The sequence below is a fragment of the Photinus pyralis genome, unplaced genomic scaffold (assembly GCF_008802855.1).
Source record: "Photinus pyralis isolate 1611_PpyrPB1 unplaced genomic scaffold, Ppyr1.3 Ppyr1.4_LG3b, whole genome shotgun sequence".
In the NCBI taxonomy this organism is placed as follows: domain Eukaryota; kingdom Metazoa; phylum Arthropoda; class Insecta; order Coleoptera; family Lampyridae; genus Photinus; species Photinus pyralis.
The window spans coordinates 11203493-11231290 of NW_022170510.1; the positions used below are offsets into that span (position 1 = coordinate 11203493).

Sequence of the window (27798 nt, forward strand, 5' to 3'; positions counted from 1 at the left end):
AAAAATACTTAATCCAAGACAGAGTAATAAAAAAATTTAAATACAAACAAGCATCTTTAATAAAATCTTATACCAAATATTATACCGGCACGTCACAGTTTACAGCTAGATCTAGGTATGCACTATACGAGTCACTGACGTAAAACGACGCGTCATTTTAATTCTGATGTATATTAGTGAATGCGCAAACCTCTTTATTTCCTCCTTTTCCTTTTAATTCCTTTTAATTCCCTACTAATACTTCATAATACCTTTAATTTCCTCGGTCATTCTCAAAATACCTATTAATTCCTTTTAATACCTTCGAAATACCCTAATTCCCTCTTAATTCCCTCCAACTTGTACACTATTTCCTCCAGCGGTTTACCCCTAGGCTTATAATCTGAAAATTAAAACCTGATGCTCCGGTTTGACCACTCTCAAATAAGTGCTCATATAAATTGTATTGGTTGAATATAATATATTGCTGAAAACGTAGCAACGAGTTGGAAAATTGGATGGTGGAACTCTTTTTTTACACCTTTTTATCGCCAGGTCAAAAATTAGTTACTCGTTCTAAATGAATCTCGAAAAATGGTTAACAAATTTGAATCCAGAACAACCTTTTTACATGTTGTCATTTTATTTATAATGTTATTAACACCTGGCATAAACAAATTAGGTGCACAACTTTGATTAATAACCTCGTTTTTACGTAAATGCCACTCCAAAAAATAGCGCAACGAAATGTTTGCAACTTGAACCCAAACACTACATGAAGAAGTTCCTCTTTTTTCTTAAATACTTTACTTTATGTTAGTTAACTCATAATGGCGCCTCGTAACGAGTTTAAATGCATTCAGTAATAGATTTTCGAAGCGAATTTTCTATACTGGAAAATTTGTAAATTCAAAACCAAATCTTTTTAGGTCTAAAGCGACCACCGGTTGCAAATTACATTCTTATAATCTCCACTATTGAATTTTTATAAATGTAGTAGTGTTTATTTGTTGCTAATTTATTGCTACAGTGTGGAATTTATTGCTCCAATCATGCAGAGAATTTTTTTAAATTGAAGGTGTCGGTTTGAAATTAAAGACCACTTTCTATACTAATTGCTTGCTGAATTATCATCTGAAACTGTTGGGGGGATGACGATTAATAAAACAGCGCAACCGTTTTTTTTCTATAACACATCGCGCCAAAAAGGCACTTTCGATTTTTTTTAAAATGTTATCTTCGTTACTTGTGATTGCCCTTCATACAGATTCTTCAATCTCCTCTGCCTACCGCAACCATTGTAAGCGACTAAATTAGATCTCCAGAAAAATTTCAAAACAAAAATATGCTTTTATAAAGCGCCATCTTTATTTCGTTTTATTGTTGCCACTAGTTACATTTATCGATGGAGCACTTACTGCTCTCTAATTGGAATGGCCATCTTCCCATTGAAAGGTAATGTAATATCGCAATTCTCATGAATTTCGAGGGCTTTCTTTCACAATAAAGATATAAAAAAGCGGCTGTCGTTATAGAGGTAATATCAGTAGAAATTATGAGGGGGATGTTAACACACCTCTGAATATGAATTTGATTCTGGTCTGATTCACTGGTATTACCGAAGTCAGGAACGTAGCACAAAAGATGTTAATATCAAGACGTCAAGGAAACTTATTTTGAAATTGAAATTACTGCAGTTGAATGGAAACCCTAGTTTTTGCATATCACACAAGTTCCATACATTGATTTTATGTACCGTTGTATTATTTGCAGGATGGTGATTTGGTAACAAAACGTCGTTGGTAAAAAACATCTACGTAAATATAATACACAATAATTAATCTTATACCCAAACAGCCGAACAAAGAAGGGTGACTACTTAATATCGTTACAGTGATTACGTAAACAAAATGGAGGCAAATTTTTCTCAGAGTCCCTAATTGGAATCCTTTGTAATCTAAACCTAGTAATTTATCACTTTTATTTTTCGCAAATGTTAAGCGATCTCGCTCATTGATATGCTAATCACTGTTAGCAAATTGTTCGCAATGTATCGGTTAAGAGGAACTTTCGATACTATGTAACTAAAATTCAATTTTCCAAATAATTTCAACATAAATTCACTACCTCTCCGTAATTGTGGCAATCAATTTGAATTTCTAATTACATAATTTGCTACTTCGCTCATCGCATTAGGTACATGAATATCTACATTATTTTCAATATCGCGCCCTTAAATTTCTAGAACGTAATCATAATTAAGCCCCCGCGTGTTTCGCATTGGAGGTGGATTTTTAAGTTTTGAAACTTTCATTAGACTTTGTTTATTAATGAGGCTCAAAAATCGATATGCGCGTTTCTCGTACGGCAATTATTCGTAAACGACCTTATCTTCTTGACCTTTAGGTCGGGGTTGTTGAACTTGAACTGCATTTCCTATCATCCGCGTCTTGTAAAAGAGTTATGATTGTTTTCCATTTGAATGTCGTAAACATTCTGATAGATAACCGCAGCACAATAAACTCCATTATGTGGAGGAATTGATTTTTAAGTGGTCCATACTGGAGCTGTTAAAATAAAACGGGGAACTTCCCTTCTTCCTGTGTAGTTTAGCAAAGGGGACCTTGTTAATCTAGCCGGCTATTTTTAACATATAAATCAATAACGTTGGTAAAGATAAGAATAATATTAATTGTTAACACATTTAATCTATAGGAGTTTGGGTCCTTTTCCTGTGCAAATAAATTAATAGGAATTAATAGGTTTTATGCGTGCTCTTTTATTTCTCAAGTATACAGGGTGCTTTAAGCTTTAAAGTTTAACGTTTCTGGGAAAGTGAAATAGGTAGGTTTTTGAAAACTTGTACTTAGGGGATACTCTTATTTCCAACCTACAACATAAACTCCATTACAAACACAACTTCAATAGATCCACCCAATTTGGGGAAAAAAGTCACCCCTTCTATTGTTTACCCTTACCTCGAATGCCTTTAAAAACATCTTCAAAAAAACACAATATAAACATAATCTTCAAAGCTGACAACAATGTTAAATTCTTTCTGTCCCACGTAAAAGACCCCATCCCCCTCACCGATAACGTGGCATTTACAAACTTATTTGTCCGTCCTGCCGATCCTTCTATACGTATAGGCCGCACTGGGAGAAAATTCTCCACCAGATTCCATGAACACCTATCCTGCATCAAAACCAACAATATACTTCCTCTTCAACCAAATCTTCTTTTGCTTCCCACATATTGGACACCGGTCATTCCTTTAACCCTAAATCAGATTTTGAAATTTTTCATGTTTGTGACAAAAGTCAAAAACTTAATTTTCTTGAAATGCGGGAAATTGTTACCCAATCAATATTAAACCCGGGAAAAACACTTAACGAAATTCTAGGCTTCAATGAAAACTTATTTTTGCAATAATTTCTCATCCTGTATAAAATTTTTGTTTTGGATTCTACGCCCCAAAATTAATAAGAAAAAGTGTTTTCCCGAGAAATTTTGGTGCAGTCGATTTTTGGTAAAAAAGGAAGGTTATACACTGCCTTTTTTTTGGCCCGAAAAAAAAATTGTCTCAGATCGACCGGGGAAAAAAATTTTCTTATAGAATGTGGCCTGTAGAATCCATAATTTCAAACAGTTCCAAGATTGGGCTACTAGTTCAAAAGTTACAGCCCTTTGAATTTTCTTTCGAATTTGATTTTTAGTCTATAACTTTTGATTGAGAAGTCTGATCGAAAAAGTACGAATTGATTTGGATTATACGCACCCAAATTAATAAGAAAAAGTGTTTTCCCGAGAAATTTTGGTACAGTCGATTTTTGGTAAAAAAGGAAGGTCCTGCCTGCCTTTTTTTGGCCCAAAAAAAATTGTCTCAGATCGACCGGGAACGGACGTTTTACAGTTTCCTTTGCCACCCTCGGTGTCTTTACCTAAATTTTCACGTCTTCCACGTGCTAAGGTTCAATTAATTTAACTTAATAATGTAATTTATTCAACCAATTCAACTTTGCTCTCCTCTCTCTTACATAATTTGTAATTAAAATTTTTTAGATTCCGGTTTCACTGTATTACCTAAGATTTTTGAAATGTAACTTAATTTTTAACCCGTTTAACCAACCCCAAGGGACCCTCGTGTGCAGTAATGTTTCTACATTAATCGTGTGGTTCCAACCAACCTGCCCTTAATTGGGTTTTTATTATCAAAAACATAAAAAACTCCGTCCCGCCTTTTATATCTCCGTTTATTGTAAGTACCTATTAATTACTACTTTAAGATTACTTAAAAATCACTTTTTTAACTTTTCGACAAAACAAGTACCTATTTACTTTCAACTTTAAAATTACTCTACTACCTGAATTATTGTTACTACAACCAACCCTTTTAGTAAGTAGTCCTTAGGCCCTAGTACAAATTTTATAATGTATTTCACTCTAGTTTTTTACGTGAAGATGACGGAAACGTCGAAACTAGTGATGTTTTTATAAGATTATAGACAACTATTATTAAATTATCTACATGGGGAAGGTATAATCCGTTTATTTAATAATTGGAACCGCGTTTGGAGCCAGAATGGACCTTCAGATTTCATATACTTACTTAAATTTGAAAGAATTAGTTGTTTATGGCAGAGTGAAGTGATTTACCTCAATGATTTTAAAAAAATAACCTGATCTCAATCAAAGCTTATTTGCCAAAATTGACAATTCCCTACCAAAGCAAACACAATATAAACAAATTAATGACTTTATTCAGGGTGTTTCAACTGCAGTTTCTGAAACAATTCCCAAACACCTCAAATTTGTATCGAAGCTAACAAGATTTGGTTGAATACAAAATAAGATTATTGCTTAGTCTTCAAATTATCATACTTCACTTATTCACCTGATGCTGATGCGGATATACGGCATAAGGAACAAAATAAAAAATCCAATTTCAATAATTTAAATAGATAGCAATAATTTCATCGTTTTTAGCTAGGCTACACAAATTTAATTGTCTGTTCTGATGATTAAAGGAACATTGAACTGGCCGAAAAACATGGGCTATTATGTTAACTAATGCAACGAAAAGATTGGACAATTTGTAGACAAAGCAAAATGTCCGTGACGCGAGTAATAGACTAATTGCCTACATTGAAAATTTATTTGCCATTGATTATTTTTCCGTTAACTTAACTTTTCCATTTGATATATAGGCAATTAACGTTATTTTTGTAGCATCCCGCAATCCATATCAAACAGATTAATAAATATTCAATTTTTTTACAGGATTTCGAAGCAGATGAAGTTGAAGAACTTTTTTTTATTTAGTGCTTTCCTTCCCGACGTCGTCGAACAATGAAGGTAAGTTTTTTTCACCGATATCATCTTTGAATTATCGCTTTCCTTTCACTATCTTGAAAATCAAAATTGATGGCCTGTTCTTGTAGATACTTATCAATGTACGTTTTTGACAAAATTACCGATTGCCTCCCTCGGTCGGATCACGCAACTCCACTTACGATTCCGCGGAACTTTTATCGATTTCCTATTCTTAGTTTAACCATTCTATTCTAATAACTGTTTTAATTGAACTTAAATACCATTCAAACGTACGTTGAACTGGTAATTTTGCAAGGGAGTAATTAACTTTGTTGCTACTTAAAACGGGAGAAAAGCGCTGTTGGTTTAATATTATTCAATTACTGAGGCGGAACGCAAATTGTTTAATGGGCAATCAGTAGGGCATTCCAAAAAAGTTGTTATTTCTTTTGTAAACACCAGGTAATTATCAGTACATTAATTACCGATTTTATGTTAGGTGTTGCTCGACGAAGATCGATTCCGTTAAATTGAGCCCTCTGATTCGTAATCCATTTCTCATTATCTTGCACTTATAAATTAATCAGGTTTCGCGTGTACTATAAAGCCCGGGACTAATTTCAAATCAGTCAATTAACAGGGGAATTTTTATTTGAGGTTGCGACGCTTTCGCTAAAAGTGGCAAAGCGACACGTTTCACTGAATCATACGGGACAGTTTTCGCAGCTTCTCATAAAAGGAAATTACCTTTGATGTCAAAATGTTCGTATGAAATTTCATGTAAGGTATATAATGGGTGGAAATGGTAGATTTCTGACGCTATTGTTCGTTCGGAAAAAGCAATCAAGGAAAACGGTAAGAACGTGGAAAAAATGGATCTAATTTTTGTTGTCTTGTAAATGATTTAATTATAATTACTGCATTAATTTGGAGTCTTTGCCATCGACTGGCGCTACAGTTCATTGTCATCATTCATTCAGAAAATACTCTAAGTGACTCCATTTGCAGTTCTCCTTGAAGTTAAAGCAAACATTTCCTGCAAAAAGTGAACTAAATCATTAATTAATGAGACACAATTTATTTCTCGAATTAAAAACTGTAAGATCAATATTTGTACAAAAACGTTTAATTTCAGAACGGCTGTGAAAATCTTGAATGAGAAATGCGAAAACTGAATTATTTATATTTATAGCATAACCTCATTTTCGGATCTGGAAAATTATTGAATTGTGTTTGTTTTTAGGGGAAAAGTTGCTAAACTTACCTTGTCAATGATAACAAAAGTACTCGATCAATTTTTCCTTACTGTAAGTAAAAGAAATTTGTTTACATTTGAAGAGGTTGCCGATTGGAATATTTTATGTACATCCATTTGGCGGAATTATCATATAATTTGTCAACATGCGGCAGTTGCCAACTTTACTTAGTTAACGTCTTTATTCATCGTCAAATTTCGAACCATTTGTCTATAATTACGTTAAGAGTTTGGGTTGGACATTCTACTAAACTTATTTCCGATAAACTCCCATTTTGGAGGAAGCCCTAGGGAAATGAATTAGTAGCTCAATTACAACAAATATTTGTGTCTTGTTCTTTGATTCAATGGCTTTTTGAGGATCCGGTTCAATAAAAACTAACTAAAAATGAAAAATGTTACAATATCTCCACAAATTTTCGTATCGTTTCACTTCCTAGAAAAGTCGTTTATTCTGTAATTACAAGCGTTTCCAGGGTACAATTTATTGGTGAACACCCGGTGTACATTTTTCACAAGTTTATTACATTTTGAGTAAGGGGTAGGTTCTATTTACGTCGATACCTGTTTTGCATTGTGATGGGCAATTTAATTTATGAAGGAGAAGCAGGAAAATTTCCTACGGTTTAGGGGATGGCGACTTCACACTTTGGGTTTCATCGGAAGGGCTATAAAAATGAAGAATTTTAGATAAAATGGGTTTAACCGTTATATACGAATTTTCAGATAAGCTAAAGAAATAAAATAATTGTCAGGGTAGAACATAAACAATAATTCTTGTCACAATCGAGGGTAATTTTTTAAATGATGAGTTCAGAAGAGCGTTTTTTTGCCTTATCTGTAACATCTAATAACACAAACAAACAAACAAGTGGGATAGTGAACAGTATGGCATATAAATATTGGGGTAGCAATGTCTAACTTCTGACACTAGGATAAATCGTATACTAAAACCGTAATTAATACTCAATTATTCAAACGACTTTAATTTAAATCGGGGTATAAAAGCATGAGCTTTGACATTAACTTCGAGAAAACCACTTTCGATGCATAAATAACTACATCAAATTAATTAAAAATGTAAAAAAGATAGTATAAACAAATTCTTCGGAGTGCCACAAATAACGTAACCAAAAATCGTAGATACCGGCTCAGCATAAGTCTCAGTAATTAAAAAAAATTAATGTATAATACACAGGTACCTAATATCTATAACAAACACATCTGAAGGATACAACGTTTAAAATATTAAACCAACAATGAATGAATTTTCGAAGTGAAAAAAGTAACGTAGACAATAAGTTTTATTTTCCAGGAAATTTGTGCATTAGGTGAATTAAATGCAATGAAAAATTGTCAAATTAAATTAAACATATTAATTAATTAATATGTTTCATCCTTATCTAGGACACAGTGTATGTATATCCAGTTAAAAAATATGGAACAGTAAGAGTTTGTTACCTCATTTTTTTGAGCTGAATATATTTCAAATAAATAAACAGAACTTTATCTAACTAGAACGGTCGAACTATCGTGGGTGCAAATTGAATTAGTAAAGAAATTCTCGGATTTCGAATACTGGGATGTAGTTCACGTATTTTAAAATTCTGAGTTTACCTAGAATTGGTCTGTGTGCACGTAGAACCTTAGATGAAATTTTCCAATTTTAAGGTTTTGAATTCCCAAAAATTCAGGGATGGGTGAAGAAAAAATCTGTAAAATTTGAGGATCAATAAAGGGCTATAAAACCTGCAGTTTAAATGGTTTGAAAACTTCATACACTTGGGAGTTTATTGAGGGGGCGATGACCACAAAATTTTTAAATTGCAACCCCTCTCAGTTTTGTAGGCATAGGTAAATCTAGGAACAGTGTTTAGTGGTTGGTGTCTGCACAAAAAATAAGGGTAGTTTCCATACGAAACATTTAGGCATATAGAATGTTAATAAAAAGTGACCCTAAAATTAAAATCTACATTCCTTCCAATTTGAAAAACTGAACTTTTTGATATTTTTTGATTGTTAATTTTATAAACTCGTAGCAGCCGTGGACTTTCAGCGGCCACTAAAAAAACTCAATTATAAAGAAGAGCATGCACTGATCCTGAACGGATTAAGAGATATGAATTTTTGAATGGGCTCTTGCATCTTCAAATTTTTAAAGAAAAATCGATATATGTGAAAAACTATGACCGATAGGTACACAAATCTGAAATGCGTTGAATTTAGAAAGCTTAACCAGGGTTTGGCCGGCATAGCACGCGCCATGGGCGCCGATCAAGAGGGGCGCGAAAAAGGCGCTTTTACAGATATAAATATGTATATTAAAAAACTTTGAGTGAGACATTATTATTTATGAGTATGACTTTTGTTAAATAAAAAAATAGTCCCAACCCCCTATCGATGGACGATCGGAGGGGGGCGCAAGATCGGTGTTTGCCATAGGCGCAGGGGGCGCCCCTGGTTGAATTCAGAATAAAATGTCGCATTTAGAAAAAAATAGAAAGTGGTATATTTCTACTTAAAAAACCCAAGATGGCGCTAACTTCCAGTACTTACGGAAGCGGCGCCATTTATTTCAATTCGCAATGGTCGATTATGGCTGTAAATCAAATTTCAAGTTTCCATTTCAACTGCAAGTTAAAAATTTCTAACGAACGGGCTACGTGAATCAACCTGTACATCGGAAATAGCAAGGGGCTCAAGCTCAATATTGAACCCTGCGGCACTCCCGCCTTAAGAATATATACTGATATTCTTATGTTTACTTGAAAATATATTGATTGAAATTACATTTAAATGCAGCATATTTTCAGTTGGAACTTCACCCAAAACTTTCTTATTAAAACTTACAGAGTTGCATACAGGGTGGCCATTTGAAAACGAAACAGAGCCTATTTTGGGGACCTCAAATCATTTACGAAAAAATCCTCGGACCCGTCAATTTTTTATCCAAGGGGGAACCATTTTTTTTGCTAGTTTCGCCCCCCTGGGGGCAAAGCCATAACGGGGGTGACAAGTGCCCCCAAAATTTTAAATCGAATGGGGGGTCGAGTGATACCTTATTTTGAAGGTATTTTTATGTAGATTATAATTCTTAAGATTTAAATCAATTTTATTTTAAGTGCTTAAAGCTAAACTCAATCAAGTAAATGTTGAAAATGTTGGCCTTCGACTTCCATACAATAATACAGGTTTTGTTCAAACCTTTCCCGTACTTTTTGCAAAACTCCTGGGGTGATTTGACGACATTCATCAATTATTCTTTGTCGCTAACGATGTTGGCTGACTAGCATACATTCTAGTTTTTAAATGCCCCCATAAAAAAATCTAACGGACTAAGTCCGGGGAACGAGGAGGCCATTCAATAGCTCCTCTTCTTCCAATCCATTGTCCTGGAAACGTTTGGTCCAAATATTGACGAACCCCTGCAGCATAGTGGGGTGGCGCACCATCTTGCTGAAATACTAGACGATTTTCCAAGTACTCGTCGTTATTTTCTAGTATCTCCACTAATGCTGGATGAATCGTATTTTCTAATAACTCCAGGTACATCTCTCCTGTTAGATTGCGAGGTAAATAGAAGGGGCCTAGGATATGGTTACCAAAAATGCCAGCCCAGACATTCAATTTTTCGGGATGTTGTGTATGCACCACACGAAATGTTCTGGGATTTGAATCAGCCCAATAGAAAAAGGAGCATTTATTTCAACTCTTTTAGGAAGTGGATAAACCATTATCACTGTTCAATGTACCGATTTTGCAACTAAATAACTTTAAAGTGCTATTTGTCACTACTATGATTTGACAACAACAATTGACAATCACTATTAAACTTCGAAATGTTGCTATAATAACGCTCTCAACAATAACCAAAATTTAACTAATTCATTTACATTTTTTTTCATAAGAAAATGTCGACACGTTTTTATAACTTTTATTAGCCCCTGTATCGGCTAGGCAAATTAGTAGCGATTTAAAAGTTAAGGGTTATAATCCACATAAAAATACCTTCAAAATAAAGTATCACTCGACCCCCCATTCGATTTAAAATTTTGGGGGCGGTTGTCACCCCCGCTAGCGCTTTGCCCTTAGGGGGGCGAAACTAGCAAAAAAATGGTTCCCCCTTGAATCAAAAATTGACGGGTCCGAGGATTTTTTCGTAAATGTTTTGAGGTTCCCAAAGTAGGCTCTGTTTCGTTTTCAAATGGCCACCCTGTATAAAGTGCAATTTGATTAATAAAACCTATTTTTTTAAATTCTACTTGTACCCTGCCTGCAAGAACATCTGATTAAAAGGTTTTTTTTTGTATAATACCAATATGGCTTGCAAATTTTCCGGCTTTTTAGAGGATAAATAAAACAGTGTAATTAAATGAATGTGATTTCAAACTGCAAATATTCAACGAAAATGCATATAAATTAAGGTACTTTTTTAAAATTTGATTGTACGTACCCAAGTTTAATTAACATCAACACAGTTGAAGGAATAGAATATATATTAGAGAATTTAATTAATTCTTTCTCGGGGAGATCGCATTGAATAAGGCGCAATTCAATTAAAAAGTAAATTTCTTTTGAGGGCTGTTTAAAGGATTATTAATTTTTTAATGAGTTTTTGATTAAATACCGTTTCTTATGTACGTCTGAGCGGATTTTTTTTGCTTTTTCATTTACAAGATTTTATTTGTTGCTTTAAATAAAAATTAAAAGGGGCCGAAGGGGCCGAGGTCAAAGAAAATTAGAAATGAGGAAAATACGAGATAATTTCGCAACAGTTCAATGGCGGCTTGTATGATTTATGGTTATTGTTAGCAGTGTAATTTCCTGATTGCGATTGTATTTCTGATACAGTTAGCGTTCACTTTTACTGCAAAAAAAGGCGTTACAATAGATGCTAAAATTGACGTTTGTTTTTAGTTAAAATAAACAATGGGCAAAACCGTGTAGACAGTTTAGTGGATTCCCTTCAAATGTAAATTGCTAAATTTAATTTCAAGAAAGTTTATCCTTTGGTTACTTTACGCCTTTAGTATTCCTCAAGCGGATAGCGGAATTGTGTGAATTTGGGTTTTGCCGGTTACCCAAAGACTGTATGTTAGTTTTCCCTTTCCCGAAGGGAAAATACGGAACATCTCATCTCATTAAAGTGCTTATAAATACGCTGATGCTTTCAACTTAACTTTTGCTGAAAAATGTGTTTGGATACAAAGACATGATGTTTGTAACTAATTGAAACCGTGTTCTGTTAGTAAAGTTGCTCCACGTAAATTTCCTCGAGGGTAAAACGGCCGCACTTCTACTTTAATATATAAGTTAATTTCCACATAACGGAAATTATTTTTATTGTATTTACTGGTGTATATTTATTGTTGATCGATTCTCTTTGTATAACTTCTTGCTCGAGGGAATTATTAATTAACTTCGATTCAAAAATGGCTTACAAACTGTTTATGTGTAAACTTCTCGATACTTTCTTATACATATATTTCTCATGTAATTTCTTCTTTTACAGCATAAAAGCACGATCCATCACCTTGTTAATTCATCAGCAAACGAAGTATTGCCACTGATGAATTTTATAAATGGGTTTGTACGCTGTATATTATTCACATTGTGAGGTAGCTTATATCTGGGAATGGCATCCTTGTAAGATAATTAAGGGGCTTGCAAAGATTGCGGTTTAGTTTATCGAGTATTAATTAGTAATTATAAGCTGCGGCAATTAACTATATTAGTTCGCTCGCTCAGCGTTTGGGTTTAAAAGAATACAAGGGGAATAAAGCGAACTGAATCCAAAACAAAACAGTTCGATCGAGTTTTAATTTAATTACGTTATCGTATGTACACGTCTTTCCGTAATTATTGTAGTAACGATACTCGCAGGAGAAATCGTTACCGTCAATTAACACGCTCTCGTATTAACCCATAGCTCTCTAACTCGGTGGTCCATTCTGAAAACTAATCAATACAAACGGGGGCTTATGTTGATTTATTTACCGCCTTCACCATAGCTTGACAAGAAAATCCTTTAGAAACAGTCGATCTCGTTTATATCCAGATACGTTATTACCCTCGCATTGTACTGCCTTTTGACATAAATGCGCGTTTCCCCAAATTTAGGTATCGCAAAGTTAATTGAACGGAATAGTCTTAATGAGTGAAATCAAAATGGCTTTCGTAAGCATTTTAGTGTGACGCAGGTTTGCTATCGATTTGAAAGGGTCTCAATTTTCCTAATGTAATTAATATACCTAGCGTTTTTTCCTGCCATTTGAACTGTTTTGAGCGGTATATCTCGAAAGTTTTTTGTTCGTCTGCTTGATAAGAAACTCATAAGTTAATTAACCTAATTAATTATAACGAAAATATCCCTTGACGTGCTGTAGTGTAGTAGACTTTAGCACTTTAATTATGATGTCGGGAAATTAATGTAATGCTCTCACGAAATTCTTTCAATAATTTTTTAACGAACCTACGCACTTTTTGTATTAAAAACTCCTCATTACCTCTTTGCAGGCAGATTCTTTCTAAATTCGAAGGTAGCGATATAATGCCATCTTTTTTAAAATGTATATTTCTTTTGAAAGAATCATTAGCGCTTCATAAATCAAAAGCAATGCCTTTTCAATTTTTGTTATTCGCGACAACACAGTTCTTGTTCGTCCATAATGTTAGGGTATAGTCTCATGGACCAATTAAAACTAATATTAATAATGACGTCGCATATTTTGGGCGAAGTTTCGGGTGAATTTACATGCATCCAATAATATGAAAATTGGAATTTTATATTTAAAAAAAACAGACCCCCGCATTTTTATTAGCAGTCGCCGTTGTTTATTGTTTTATCCTTGTGTAATTTTTTATTTATTTATTTTTTTGCTTGATTGTTGTGAGGAAAGGGTTGGTTTTTAAGTGTCATTGAAAGAAATTTGATTCGGGTGAAAAAAGCACCAATATATTGACAGTCGTGTTGGTTTGTAAAAATTCCTCGCATGTTAAGACTATGCTAGAATGAGTATATTTTGCACAAATATCCCCGAAAATGGGATCTCACGTTGATGTTTTCAGTTTTGGGGTATAATCTATATTTGGCACAATACGATTTTTAATTAATTTGGTTGCAATTTTTTCCATCGGCCATCAGGGTCAAGTCTTCTCTAATAATGACTGAAATTCTAAAGTTTGTCTAATATTCGTCACAATTATTTTTTTAAGGTTCGTGTCAAATACCTCTAAAGTTCCTCCAAAATTCTCTTCTAAAATTGCTTTTAGGTTCCCAGAATCTTGATCTCAAATCCCATCAAGTTTTCACGTACTCTCAAATTCTGTTTCAAGCTCCCACTGATATTTTCTAAAATGATTTTCGTGTTCCGTCAATTTAATCTTAAACGTGTTTCTTTTTCAAAGTCCATCTTTGTTTTTTCTCAAGCTTGTCTCAAATTCTCCCTAAGGTTCCTTCAACCTCCCGACCTTATAGATGTAAATCATCTTTGAAAATCTAAGGAACTTTTCCCGATTAAGTTCTTTTGAATTACACATTTTATACTTGAAATTCTTAATGACTAACTGTATTAGTTTACGGTCTCCTTAAATGTTGACAGTTATTTAGCTATAGCTAGATCCAGCTAGCATTAAACAATAAAATTGAAAACGTAACTCGCCCCCCAAATTAATTGGTCCTTGTAATTTCTAAATAATAACCACCACTCTCGCCACGTCAAAGATCGGAATTAATATTGTTGATAGTTTATAAATAATTTTCACGATGAAAAAGCGTACTCCAAGTCCTTTTACTTAAAATTGAAATATCGATGCAATGCAGTTTGTTACATCATCACTATGGCAACCACGCCCTTGTATTGTTCTCTTTGTCGAAATTTGGCCTTAATACATTTTAAGGCACGGTATTTGCAGAACGAAAGACTCAACGATGTTTTCTTGGCGAATTACCTTTTATGGACACTGATTTCTTCCGTATTTCGCGACTAAAATCAATTTTACCCTAACGCCATTGTGCGATTGTTCCTTTCATATGGCGACGCGATATTTGCCCGCGCACAAATGGCATGAAAATTAAACAATAAAATTGACCGGTTCCGCGGTAGAGCGTTGGGCTGATAATCCGGAGGTCGGGTGTTCGAACCTGGGTTGAGGTGAATTTTTTATCTGTGGCAGAGATGGGAATTACCTCGGGAATTACCTTAGACCAGTTTCGAGCATTCTGTCGGCTACTTCAAATTAGGTTTTCCGGCAGTTTTCCTAATTCGTAAGGTAAAATACCGGAGTAGTATAGAACAACTTAAGACCTTCTGCAGAGGCACTTCTAAAAAGTGCGGGTCACTCTGTAATTGGGCAAAAACCTGTTGATGGCCCAGAACAAGAAATAAAATAAATAAAATTAACAATCAAAAGTAAAAATTTAATTAAAGGAAAACTACGAACAAAACCACCTAATTTTAAAGTAAAAACTAAGGACATTTCGTGGAATTTTTGAATATCGGTAGCAATCGACTCCATTTGGATAAGGCTAATGAACTCCTTCGTTCTGTAGTCAGTTCTTTTATGTGTTGGGACGTGAGACATAAGGGAATTGAAAAAAATGAAGAATTTTGTGCGTAAGAAAAGACAAGAACAAATAAATATATTACGTACACAACAAGGCGATACCAGGGAAACCTTCTTTGGGACAAAAACCCCGGCATAGCCCACACAAATACATGAAACATCTCAAATTGTACGATAATAATCTGAGATGTTTTATTTGTGAATTCTTATGGTGTCTTTAAATTATGGTAGTTGAGGCTGGAGTAGAGCCACGCCATTTTGATTTTTTCTTAACATTTTTCGAGTTGTTTTTATTTCAATTGATCGCACATGTGTTTTTGTACTAAATTTATTTATCATGTTTTTTTCGGAAGATACATTTTGGACGACGCGACGTACGAATAATGAGAAAAGCATTTTCCTCCTTGGAAGATATACGTTTACACACTCGGGAAGCTTTATTGTTATACCGTAGAGCATAAATCATCAAGAGATTAATTATAAGGGAACTTACAAGTATTTTGAGAGGACATTCGCGGTCCATTTCTAATTTGAGTTAAAACAATTATTAAAGACAAATAATAATAACGTATTTCAATACAATTTCATTAGCGGGTCTTCGGCCCCTTTCGGTGCGTGTAAGTTGTTATTTTTGTAATAACCCTTGTCGCTCGCATGTAAATTCCTTGGTCTATAATACCCGACTTTGCTAGGCAATTCGCTGAATTTATTGTTATTACAGTTAACCCTCTCGTGACCTCGCCGTAATTTCTAGTAAAGGCCGGTTTGAGAATGTCCCTCTTCTTTTAAACGCTAATATATGAACGAGTACGATCATTGATGATCCACGCTCATCCGGTGAACCGACCACACTTTTGGCCGAGATTCTGGCGATTTATCCATTTATCATCTGCGTACCTACTTCGCTAGGTATGCCTATTTATCAACGTCACTTTTTCGTCGTACATTGAACATTATTCAAGCGAGGCAGCACGTAAACAATTACTCGTTTCAATAAACCGAACACGAAATAGACGCGCGGACTAATTTAAAGCGCAATAGAACTGTTCGTTAATATTCGAAGCGTTATTTTTGTTCCAACAATTTTCAGGATTTATAGGAAAATACATCAAGGGAAAGCCTACATAAAATTCATTTATTTGCTTTTCCTTTGATTAATAAATAATTTATAAATTTAGAAATAATGTTAAAGTGGCTATGTTTCTTGCATAATTACAATTGAAACGCCAACTTTGCCAATAGCCAAAGCAGAATAATGATAATACGTAAATACCTGGATTTACCATCCTAGCTCACGTTAGCCTTGTGGTCGCCTTCGCCTAGGCTGTATCAACAGCGCGCCCTTTCTCTAGCTTAGTGGAGGCGGAACCTACCATACCTAAGTAACCGAAAGATGCCAAAAAAATGTGGGCTCGGTTCCGCTATTGATTATCGGACCGCGCCCTTAGGTGGTTGGAATTTGAAAAGTTTCACTCGACATCGATAGTCCAGATCATATCAACACCCTGTATTAATCTTCAACTTTTCCCTAACAGATAATAAATACACCCTGTAGTGAAAATATAGCTAAATGGATGCCAGGAACCGAAGGGACTAACATGGTCACTCGTTTCCAGGAGCCACTTGAATCTAGTGAGTGTAAAGTCTTAGAAATTAAGGGGTTTGTTGACAGCTTCGATTTCCATTGTGAATTTAAAGTTGGGATGGAGGGGGTTACGGTATACTAAAGCAATGATTCAACATGGTTTTGTTGCCTCGAAAGACGAGAAAGAGAGATGGGATTTCATAAGTTATAAATGTCGGCTAATAACGGGAAAAAGTTATTTACCCATAGGGAGGCGAGTAATTTCGGAATAAGCTGAGTTGTTAAATTTGAAAAAAATTTCCATTGATTCTAACAACCATATAGTCTAAGCAAAAACTCTCACGCGATCGAAACGGAAAAAAAAACAGAACCCCCATCTTAATAGTATATTTATGACGTAATCGGCTAAAAATTGAAGGTAGCCCAAGTGTAAGAAAGAAAAATGTCGAGGGATTCCCTTTCGTGTATTTATTAAGCTTGCATAACATGTAACAGAGGGAAATTTCGACTAGAAAATAAAATTATGCAAATCCTGTTATCTTTTTGTTTCATGTTTTCCAAACACTACATTACAACATTTTGTAATCCCTTATCGTGTAACCGGCGAATAAAATGTAAATAATAAATAGGAACGAGCCACCAAAGAGGAAAACAAGAAAAGCGTTCGGGACTGTTTTTCTCCATTCGTTATTTTTAATCGAGCGTTTCCAAAAAAAAGGACGGGACCGCAAATGTAAGTAGATAATAAATGTAAACTCAGTTGTCAAAGATTTAATCATTACGTCATAAATTTTTAGCTTACAATTCTGTTTTTCGCTAACACCGTTCCCCAAGGAAATTGACGCAAACTAAAATTTTGACGGTTTCTAATTGAAAGCTTGAAATGTTGGATTTTGTGAAAAACTCCAGGGGATGATGCGCTTTCCTTTCTCGTTCGTTATATACGAGACGACGTATGTGGTTATGTCAAAGTTTGTAGAGAGATCTATTAAACTTATAATTCAATTTCGGGATTTAACGGATTTAATTAGGAAATCCATCACGTTAAAGCTACCAAGTTGTTAGTACACCTTTTTAGGTGACGTTGGAAATCTAAACGACGTAACCAGTCGGATTTGCACAGCCGGTTTCGTTTAATTCTTTCGAAATTCAGATACACCAAAGGCACTTTTGCTAAAAGTTCGTCTTTAACTATTCATCATTGTTAAATCTCAACTTTGATGCGTATTATTTTTGTATTTTCTACTTGACTATTTCTGCAGTTGTTCGTTTTAAACATCACGCAAAACGAACATCATCCCCACCCACTATAATAAATCCACGTTTTGAGGCCGTCTTCTACGCATATTTGTAAGAAATAAATGCACCAATGACAATTAGTTATTATAATTCTTAGAGCTTAGGCTTTTTTGGAAAGGACAAACTTTCTGTTATGAAAACATATTATTTATTTATAAATATTGCTAGCTAAACAAGGAGGGGGGAGCAGAGAGGGATGCTCTTAGGATTTAAACAATACCAAAAATAAGGGTACGCCTTCCTGACTTGCTAAAGAATGCGCATAAGTAGCATAATTTTCGTTTAACGTTATGGGGATGACAAGCGGCACACCCTGTATTTAACATTATTTACAGTGATCAGAAAAGCTGGTGGAATTTTGTTACAAATAGACACATAACACCGGTCTACAGCATTTTTGCGCATGGGACATATATACCTTATTTGTATTGCTTGTATAGCCACAAATAAGAATTAGAACAAAAAAAGGCTATAGTATGTATTTGTTTTTGTGCGAAAAAAATGCAAAAAACCAAAAAATAAAAATACCTATAAAATCTTACTTACATAGGCATGGTTTATTATCAGGTAACGTTCCTACACTTATAATATGTTTGTCTTAGAGTCTAAATGTTTAAAAATGGAACAGTTTTGCTGTTTTTGTCATGTTCAACTGAAGTTTTTCTTATCAACCCCCCAAATATGATCTTCCATCATGCTTCCAGCTTACTGGCCTTGGTAACGTGCCTAAATTCCATTATGTCTTGATGAAAGGGTTCCGAATAAGCCCCCATATTATCCTTAAATTAATCTAAATGAGAATGTAACCTGTGCATCTTTAGAGACATTCTATACCCGATGATGCAAAAACAAAACCCCTCAGCTCGTCATAATTTTTAGCTATATGGTTTCCAAGGAAACACTGAACGGAAAATCATGGACTATTGCCTTAAAAATGTTCCAGGATTTTTTTCCTCTTTACTAAGTAACCGCGGGAAAATATCACCCTCCATTTTTCTTTTTATTTGAGGGAAAACAAAGATTCCAGCTTTAATTTTCGCCCCTGAAAGCTTTCAATCAAATCGCTATAACTTTTGTAAAAGCAAATATTTTCGATGTCTAATTGCACTTTTTATTTATTTTTGCTTATTATAGTCAGAATATATTATGTAAATCCCATGCGCAAAAAAAAATTATTTTTTTGTTGACCTGTGTAATTGATGAATTTTATTTAATTTTAGTTGTAGTTGTACTTGTGCTGTAAACATTGTTCAATATTTAGTATGTTTAATTGTTTTTTTTTTTTGTAATTGTAAGACTTAGAAGTTATGAAACATGTGGGTAAAGAAATTATTGCGCCTTTACGAGAATTATTTAAGATGTTTGATAAGGGGACTTCATCAAAGTAACATTTAATTGATTTAGATAAGCGATGGCACATGTGCAAAGTTTGTAGCTAAGGTGCTCGCATTTCGTCGGTCTTTACCGGTGATCAAAAATGGGACGAAGATGGTCAGGGCTTAAAAAAGGTTGCGCGCCGATGTGCGGTCTGGGTTCATTTGGCTTAGCGTACGTGACAGTCCGTTGCGTGTAATTTTCGGATTTTTTCCGGCAGTCAGTCGTGTCAGTAAAATTAAGAAGTGATACAGGAATAGTTGTTCATTCTCCGAAACCAGATGACCAAGATGTTTTACTTCTTTTTGGAAAAGGTTGCACTTCTTTGTATTAATTTGAAGGTTAACACCGCGCGATCTCATAAAAGTCGTCCAAATATACAAAGCACGTTTTCTAGAGTAGTTCCATTAATCTCTCAAACTTCGCAGGGGCGTTACACAAGCCAAAGGGCATGAGTTTAAGTTGCCCTAAAGCCGACCCTATGCTAAAGGCTGTTTTCTAGCGATGGTCAGGATCCAGACCAACTTGCCAGTAGCCACTTTTCATATTTAGGGTGGAAAACCATTTAGCATCCGTTAGCGTATCCTAGTGGGTCATCTATTCGGGACACCGGATAACTATCTTTCTTTATTACGTTGTTCAGTTGCTCATTGGGTCATTGGGTTAACCTGGATCACTGGGTCACTTCATACTCTCTTCTTCTCTTCTGTTTTCTTTTCTGTTGGACATTAAATATATTATTATTATATAATTAATATTATTATTCAGTTACTGAGACCCAGTTTGACCCAGTGACCCAATTTCATCCAGTGGCCTAGTTTGACCCAGTGACCCAATTTCGCCCAGTGACTCAATTTGATCCAGTGATTTCATTGCTTTAGGGCTTACCATTTTCTTACAAGGTAAAGAAAAAATCGAGCACGCCTACGCCCTAATGTGTCAATGTCCATATACATTATTCTGTAATTTGTGTGGAGTTTGACATCAGACATGAACTAATTATTTATTGTTGTTTCTATTGCAATGAATTTGACTCCTAGGTAAAAACTTAAACTTGGTCACCGGATGAAACTGCATCAATGGTTTATGCTGGGTCACCGGGTCAAACTGGGACACCGTGTTAAGCTGCACCGCGTCAATCTGGGTCACCAAGTCACTGCCTTCGTTCTTTATCGCCGATGATTAATTTTTCAGGGCGCCTCGATTTTTATCGGGATTTCTGGAATATTCGCTACACTACCAAACGAACTGAAAGGATTATCGTGTTCGGTAATGAGTTGAGCAGTGACTTTAATGATAGACTGGACTATTTATATTTTACTTTCGCCTAATTCACAGAGCATTATCGCTTTTACGCTTTGTGGATGAAGTACAAAACTTTTTGATTTACATTTAATCTCGTTATGAAAATTGAAATAAAATTGGCGGCATTAAAGCGAATTAGTGCTCTGTTATGTAGGGTTAACTGCGTTAAAGAAATTTTAGATTTTTCGTTTCCCAATCCATTTATTAAATGAAACGTAACAGCCCCAAATTTAAATTGTTAATTGTATTTAACTTAATCAGGACTAATTCCTGCAAATGACAAATGAGCAAATTACTTCTGAAAAGGTTAACGAGTGAACGTCAAAAGAGACTTGGACGTAGAGAGTAACGGAAAATTGAGGCATGATAAATGACAATTTGGAAAAGTTTTTTCGCTTTTTAATAGTCTCACAATTGCCAGGTGGAAATCTTTGTTACTTCATTATTACGTTATTAATTTTCCGGTTAATAATTAATATCTCTGCGTTGGGAACTTTTTCACTTTGATTTATGTGCGCCATACTTCTCCATTGGATTTTTAATTCTGAAGATTACTTAATCTTAAGCCAGAAACTAACTCTACACATTTCAATCGATTGTTGCCGCGATTTCGTTCCAAAAACGAATCTCGCCCCCAAATTACAGGCAATCACAGTAAAATGCAAGCTGGTCTTGATCTTTCCAAAATTAGCATAAAGGAAATTACTGATCAGAAATTGTCAACGTAATGTATGACGTAATCCCCGAAGAAAATTGGTTGCGTTCCCAAGAGGATCCCGTTAATTTACTTATAAAATTAAAGAATATTAGAATTGTTACCTGGATTAACATTCACTTTCTTTCTCACGCCTGTTCGTAAATAGCGAGCGCCAATTACTTTCGTTTCCAGAAAAAAAAGCTAATTCGAGCAAATGGCTCTTAATCTCGGCGAACTGTAGGAAGTTCATAAATATTCTGTACATATAAACGTTCTCTTCCGAAACGGTATGTGTGGAGGGTGCAATTGTCATTAATTTCGCGTCATCTTCTGCAATGCAACGAAAAAAGGAGAAAACTCTCTCATTTGACAACTTTATTATAGCGCCCTAGTCGCATTTTTGTGCAAATAAGCAGTTTAATGAAACCCTAACAGTTTAAGTGTTTTCCTTTTTAAATAAATTTTCTGCAGCCGTATTTGGGCCGGCAATGGTCAGCTTTTAACTTTAACCCTCTCTCTACGCTGCACATCGAATTCCACATACTTACCGACATAAAGCTTTTACTGTTAAACGTTTTACATTAAGTCGGTCACGCCAAACAAAAGCTTTTGTTACAGTCACTCAATTTACTTTTAATACATTTAGGTACGAACGTAATTACTTTTGCGCGTTAAATTTCGTTTTTACAATACATTTTATGCTTTAGTTATCTCGTTAGATGCGATCTTTGAAATCAGGTAAGTGCTTCCTTTCGCACTTTGTCTTTATTATGAAAATTCGCGACAGCTAATTCCCCAAGTTATGTTCTTCCGCAATTTTGAATCAAATTTAAATTAGCTCAAGATAATAAAAATTTAAGTGCCCGGTGTTTGAAACTAATTTAAAGATAGAGTTTATTGTGTAGAATTATATGAAAAGGTTAATTAAAATCTCTAAAGCTTGATTGATTTTTTGACAATTTCCGAGCTTCGGCTATAAAATGTTAATTCCTTTGCAATAATTAACCCTATTCTTAATCAACCCAGTGGCGTATTATCGATTAGCCTGATAGTCGGGACGGGGCTCTAGGTAAGGTCTAAGGAACAAGGAACATTTCTAGCAACATTACGTCGTCACCACCCGTGTGGGTATAATGGTTAAATTTACATCGATGTCGATCAATAAATAAAAAAAGTTATCGATTATTTCCCTAAAAGTTGCATTTTCATAAAGAAGCCATTGAAACACCGTATGAAATATTGCTATAATTTCTCACAAATTTTGCGTAAGTCGGAAAGCATTTCTCAAATTTGTACATATTTTTGAACATTTCCAAAATTTCCCTCAATTTTCTATCACTTTTGAAACATTTCTTAATTTTTCTACACGTTTTAAAAAATTTCCAAAAATTAAAAAAAATTTCGTTCATTTTTTCAAATTTTTTCCAAAACACACATTTTGAATAATTTGGCAAACAATTTTCATATACCCAACATCCCTAAACACATGAGACTTGAGACACTTTTGTGGCACATTCCCCTCATATTTCCATCAGTTCTGCAATATTTATTAATTTTTCTAAACATTTTAAAAATATCATTTCAGCACTATCCTAAAATATTCTACGCGTTTCTGAAAAATGGCCAGAATTGCTGAAACACTTTCATATTTTTTGCAACATTTTCAAATTTAAAAAAGCTTCTAACACAGTTTGTTGCAGTCAAGGTTAAAAACAAGATTTGGATGATCAGGCAGCAAGAAGAGTGAAATGCACATGATTTTTGGTGCATTACAATGATTTTTTTGAGAATTAAACTATAACAACAAAATATGTGAAAATTAGTGAATCGCAACTCATATCGCACAAAGATTTGTTACGTTCTTTTTGGTGCCAATTTAAATTCCGTTTAAGTAACTCTTCGAAGTGTTCATTTAAATTCTTACGCCATCTATGTCTTTCCTTTGCAAACCCGTTTAGTTTAGATGTAACTATTGCTATAGTAGATTCGTTACTAGTTTAGTTCTTTATTTTCTCCGCTAGAGGCCATTCGAGTGTTTCGTTGACCTCAGCTCATTCTCTTGTCGCTAGAGTTCACGCTTTGTACCTTTCTGCACATAATTCCATCCCTTCTTCAATTTGCTCTTGTTTACAAGCTGTGCCAGTTCCTTTTCAGTTTAGATTTCCTTCATATTGGTTTCCTGCAAATTTTTCTGAGACGCTAGTACTTTAGGGCTTATTGGTTCGGCTGTCACCATATTTCTTTGGAGTTTCTCTCTCTATTTTCGATGCGCTGTGGCCGTGCTTAATTAAATAACGCTTTATGGATTTGTGTTTGCAAGTAATTAGTGTGAGGTATGTACGGATTTTGATTCAGCATTATTTTTAATACGTAATTTTTTTCGGGCTTTATCGTCCCTCAAAGTTTTCTCAAAGTCTCTTCCTAGTTTTCTCTTAAGTTGTCAACGTGTTCTCTTTTGGGTATGACCACCCAATTAAAATCAATTTTTGTGCGAAGTGGCGATAACATGAAACTTTTAAACTGAGCACTAAATTAGCACCTAATTTTACTTTTATTTAGTTAACTAAAATTTAACTCTTTGTTCTTATTGAGTAATTTTGTTAAGTTTGCTCAAAGTGAACATAACAGATTCTAAACTGAAGAGTTTTGTTACCAGAATTCTACCCCTGGAATAGGTAACTAGCCCCTCGTCCCGGGTATTAATTATTAATACTGATTAATTTTATAATTGTTTGTATTTATTGTACCATAAATACATTATAAAAAAAATTGCCACAATTCTGCAAACTTAAAAACTTTGACCAGTGACGTGCGAATGTATTTAATTCCGATGATAAAGAAAACATCTAAATAAAGAAATCATACTATTTGATATTACAAAGAAAAACTAAATAAAAAAATTGTTAATTTTCAATTGTTTTCCCACTAAAACCCCACCTAAGGCTTCGGCTGCTGAGGCCATTTGCCTATCACCCATTAGTCGTATGACAATACCACAGTCTTAAAATAAATTATGATATTTTGTGATAGTATATTCTTAATCTCCCGTTGGTTCCGTTTTTAAAATAGTGAAATTATAAAATAATTAAAAGTACTTTTTTTCCCTAAATTGAGTTCTATTAAATTTTGTTATGGAAATATAATAAATTGTTTACGTGTCCATTTCCAAAAAGGTGCCCACTTTAAGAATATGGAATAAAAAATAGTGGTTGTCATTAAAAAAAACATGTACCCCCTTGACTCTGCAGACGTACGCCACTGACCACAATTTTCAAGTAAGTATATAGATTGGTGGCAAACTTTTTATAATTTTGGATATCATAAAAAGTTTCTTTATTGGAAGATATATTCAGCGTTTCAGGCAAAACTTCCACCCTGTATATCCAGGAGGTAATTCAATATCTTAGTTTAGTTGGTTATACAGGAGTTTCACAGGATTCAAAAACTATTATATCAATAAACACAATGAAACGATAAAAATAAACGTTTTTGATAGACCGAAATGTTTTCGCGGTGTTATAAAATTCGAATTTATTTATACTTGCTTTCAGATAACTATAGGTAGCATTTACTATTAATTAATCAAATAAAAGAAAGGGAAAGATGGTCCATTTTCAGCTTACAAACGTATCGATCGTAATAAAATTAGAAGACCGTAGCGATTTGTCCAGATTAAAAAAAAATTAAAAGGTACCAAAAACGTATATCAACAAACGTATAAATTTTAATTAGCGCTAACGCAAAGTAATTCCGACTAATTAAATTGAGACATACTGTAATCTCTCTCGAAAGTTTCTATATCCAAAGGGAGAGCAAAAAGTAACTTAATAAATAATCTCGTTCCCTCTTTATCTTAATAGCTGTTACGATAATTTCGTTAAAATCACGGTTATTTATTCCACATTTGAAAACTTTTCTCTACCTTTTTCTGGCTTTTTATTTTTTTATTTAGTGCGCAATTAAATTAATTTAATTAATTAAAACTTTCGTGTAAGTGGTTTTCGGATGGAAATAATAATAAACAAGGGCGTGATCCAATTTAATTTGCGCGTTCTAATTGCTATGTTGTCAGAGCATGTTAAATATGAGCAAACCCATTCGAATCCTGAAACCGCCTCAAATATAAAGCGAACAATGCCATTCTGGATTACTACTTTCGCTGCATATGACACGTAAGTGATGGACGAAGGATTAAGACTAATGACTTTATATTGAAGACCCTTTATTGACCAATACTAATCGTCTGAAGTGCGCAAGCCTTGCGACAACCTTCATTTTGGTAAAGTAGACGAAAAAAAATATTACATTATACCAGGTCGAAACTAATTTATTAGTATTATTATCATCGCGAGATGATGGCTACTCCTGCCAGATAATTTTTGGAATCATTTCATATTTACAAAATTTTGAAAATTTCCTAGGTCTTTGAGTATGCATTTTCCGATTTTGCAGAAATATTTCCAAAATTCTCACTCAAGATAGTTCGTGTCTAAAAGAGGATCCGAAAATATATCCTGTCTTGAGGAAAGTTCTGAGTATTTTTGAACATTGTACGAATTATTTTTGAAAATTAAAAAAAATCAACTGCTCCTCCCGATAATTTAATTAAGTATTAGTGATATATACCACCAGTATGTTAGTAAGGGAGGTATTGCATTGGGGTAAAACATGCTCACACAAAATGTCTACGTAATGAAAACTGGATTAATGGAGAAATGGAAAATACTTTTCAAATTTCAAAGAAATTTGGTGGCGAACTTTAAAAATTATTTTGTGATCTTTAACATTTATTAATTTCTTGTTGGGAGGGGCGGGGGGTTCATGCTGGAAACCTTATAGTACTGGCGACCACAAAATTTCATTTATTTGCAAAAAAATCGCCTTTATAGCACGTCCCAATGAGCGCCCTTTTGAGTCAACTAAGCAAAACCCGTGTAATGTTTGCAAGCAGCAATTCATAAAACAGATCAGATTTGGTAACAAAACGTACAAAAACTAATTAATTCATGCCATATTAGAACTGAACTTGCTCACATATTATATGGGTATAAAGACGCAAATTATAGAAACGCATTAGAGATCAAAGGATACAAAATCCTCTTACTGATAACCGTACTAACTTGGTGATATTATATTGCGTATAAAACCGCTACAACCAATGAAAACATCGCTCGTTCGGTTAAACGAGTACAATTTCCACACCTCGAGTGGTTTAAAAAACCGCTCATAAATTCGAAAAAGGTAAATGAATCAGAAAAACCGTAAAACATAATTAAAATCTTAATTAATCATTAAAGATCGTGTGAATACGTCATGTATAAACGTATCGTTACACCCTTTAGCGCACACGTAACGTGGGGTTAAAACAAGGATGGTAGTTCTCGACAAGCGGGTATGAATAGAAGTATAAGTAGAAGGTCCCCGAGGCAATCATATAACGCCGCCTTTCTATATGAAAAGGGACGACTTCCTTTAATCTTTAATTAATCCATATGCAATTTGTATTAGCTAAGGCGGAAACTTTTATATGTACCTTACCTACGATTAAACCAGTAAATTTTTAGCAGAATAGAAGTTCTATCTCTAAATATAAATGAAGATCACTCTCGCGGGATCTATGGACTTCTCTACTTGGGCACGTACCTAAAAAAAAGCTCGCACTCTTCTCCCCCACGCCCTTAACGTTTATTGAATTTTGCAAACGGGATTAAAAGGGAAAGAGCAAATTGGGGGATAAAAATCTGGCAAATGAATTGTTTATGAAGTGAAAGAATTTAAAAGTAACCGCATTAGGTAATGCAATTTTAATTCGTTATTGTTTACAAGATAATGTCGACTCGAATGGGGCGCTTTATACATGGTTTTGCATGTAAACGTATCGTGCTCGTTTGAAATTATAAATTTTATATTATAAAGTCGCTTTTTTAGCGAATTTTACAATCATACATAGGTCGGGTTTTACTCAAATCGAATTATGGACACTTGCGTCCGGGGTAATTTATTTTTTGTGATGCTGACGTCACTATTGTTAACGAAGAGGATACAATTGTGCCCCACGGAAAAGAGGTTTTGATGAAAGCTGATCCTAAGAAAATTCCTCGGAAAATTCTAAGGAGTAAAGTTTTAGGAGATTTTGGAGAATGATTTTAAGAGAATTTTCCAAGACAATTCTAAGAAAATCGTAAGATGCTAACAAAATTTAGAGAAAATCCTAAGGGTGGTTAAGATTCTAAGGGAGACAAAGCAAATTCTTGAATTTATTTAATAACATTCAGTACCTACTCAGTATCTTTGACATTGTGGTTTGTTAAATTGGAGCATTTACTAAGAGTTGTGAGTAACGTACGTTACAATTTTGAATATTTGGGGGAATATAAATGAAGAGAAATCTGAGTTACCAGAAACCAAAAAAAGATTTGAAAGTTG

The 27798-nt window shown here is 34.3% G+C and overlaps 1 protein-coding gene across 1 annotated transcript in view; it reads left to right on the forward strand.

Annotated features, from left to right (window-relative positions):
• LOC116166355 (fat-like cadherin-related tumor suppressor homolog) overlaps positions 1–27798 on the forward strand; it is a 288265-nt gene that overhangs the window by 72021 nt on the left and 188446 nt on the right. Inside the window, exon 4 of the mRNA XM_031481312.1 lies at positions 5260–5334. The gene's annotated coding sequence lies outside the window, so the exon portion shown is untranslated. The remainder of the gene's footprint in view (positions 1–5259; positions 5335–27798) is intronic.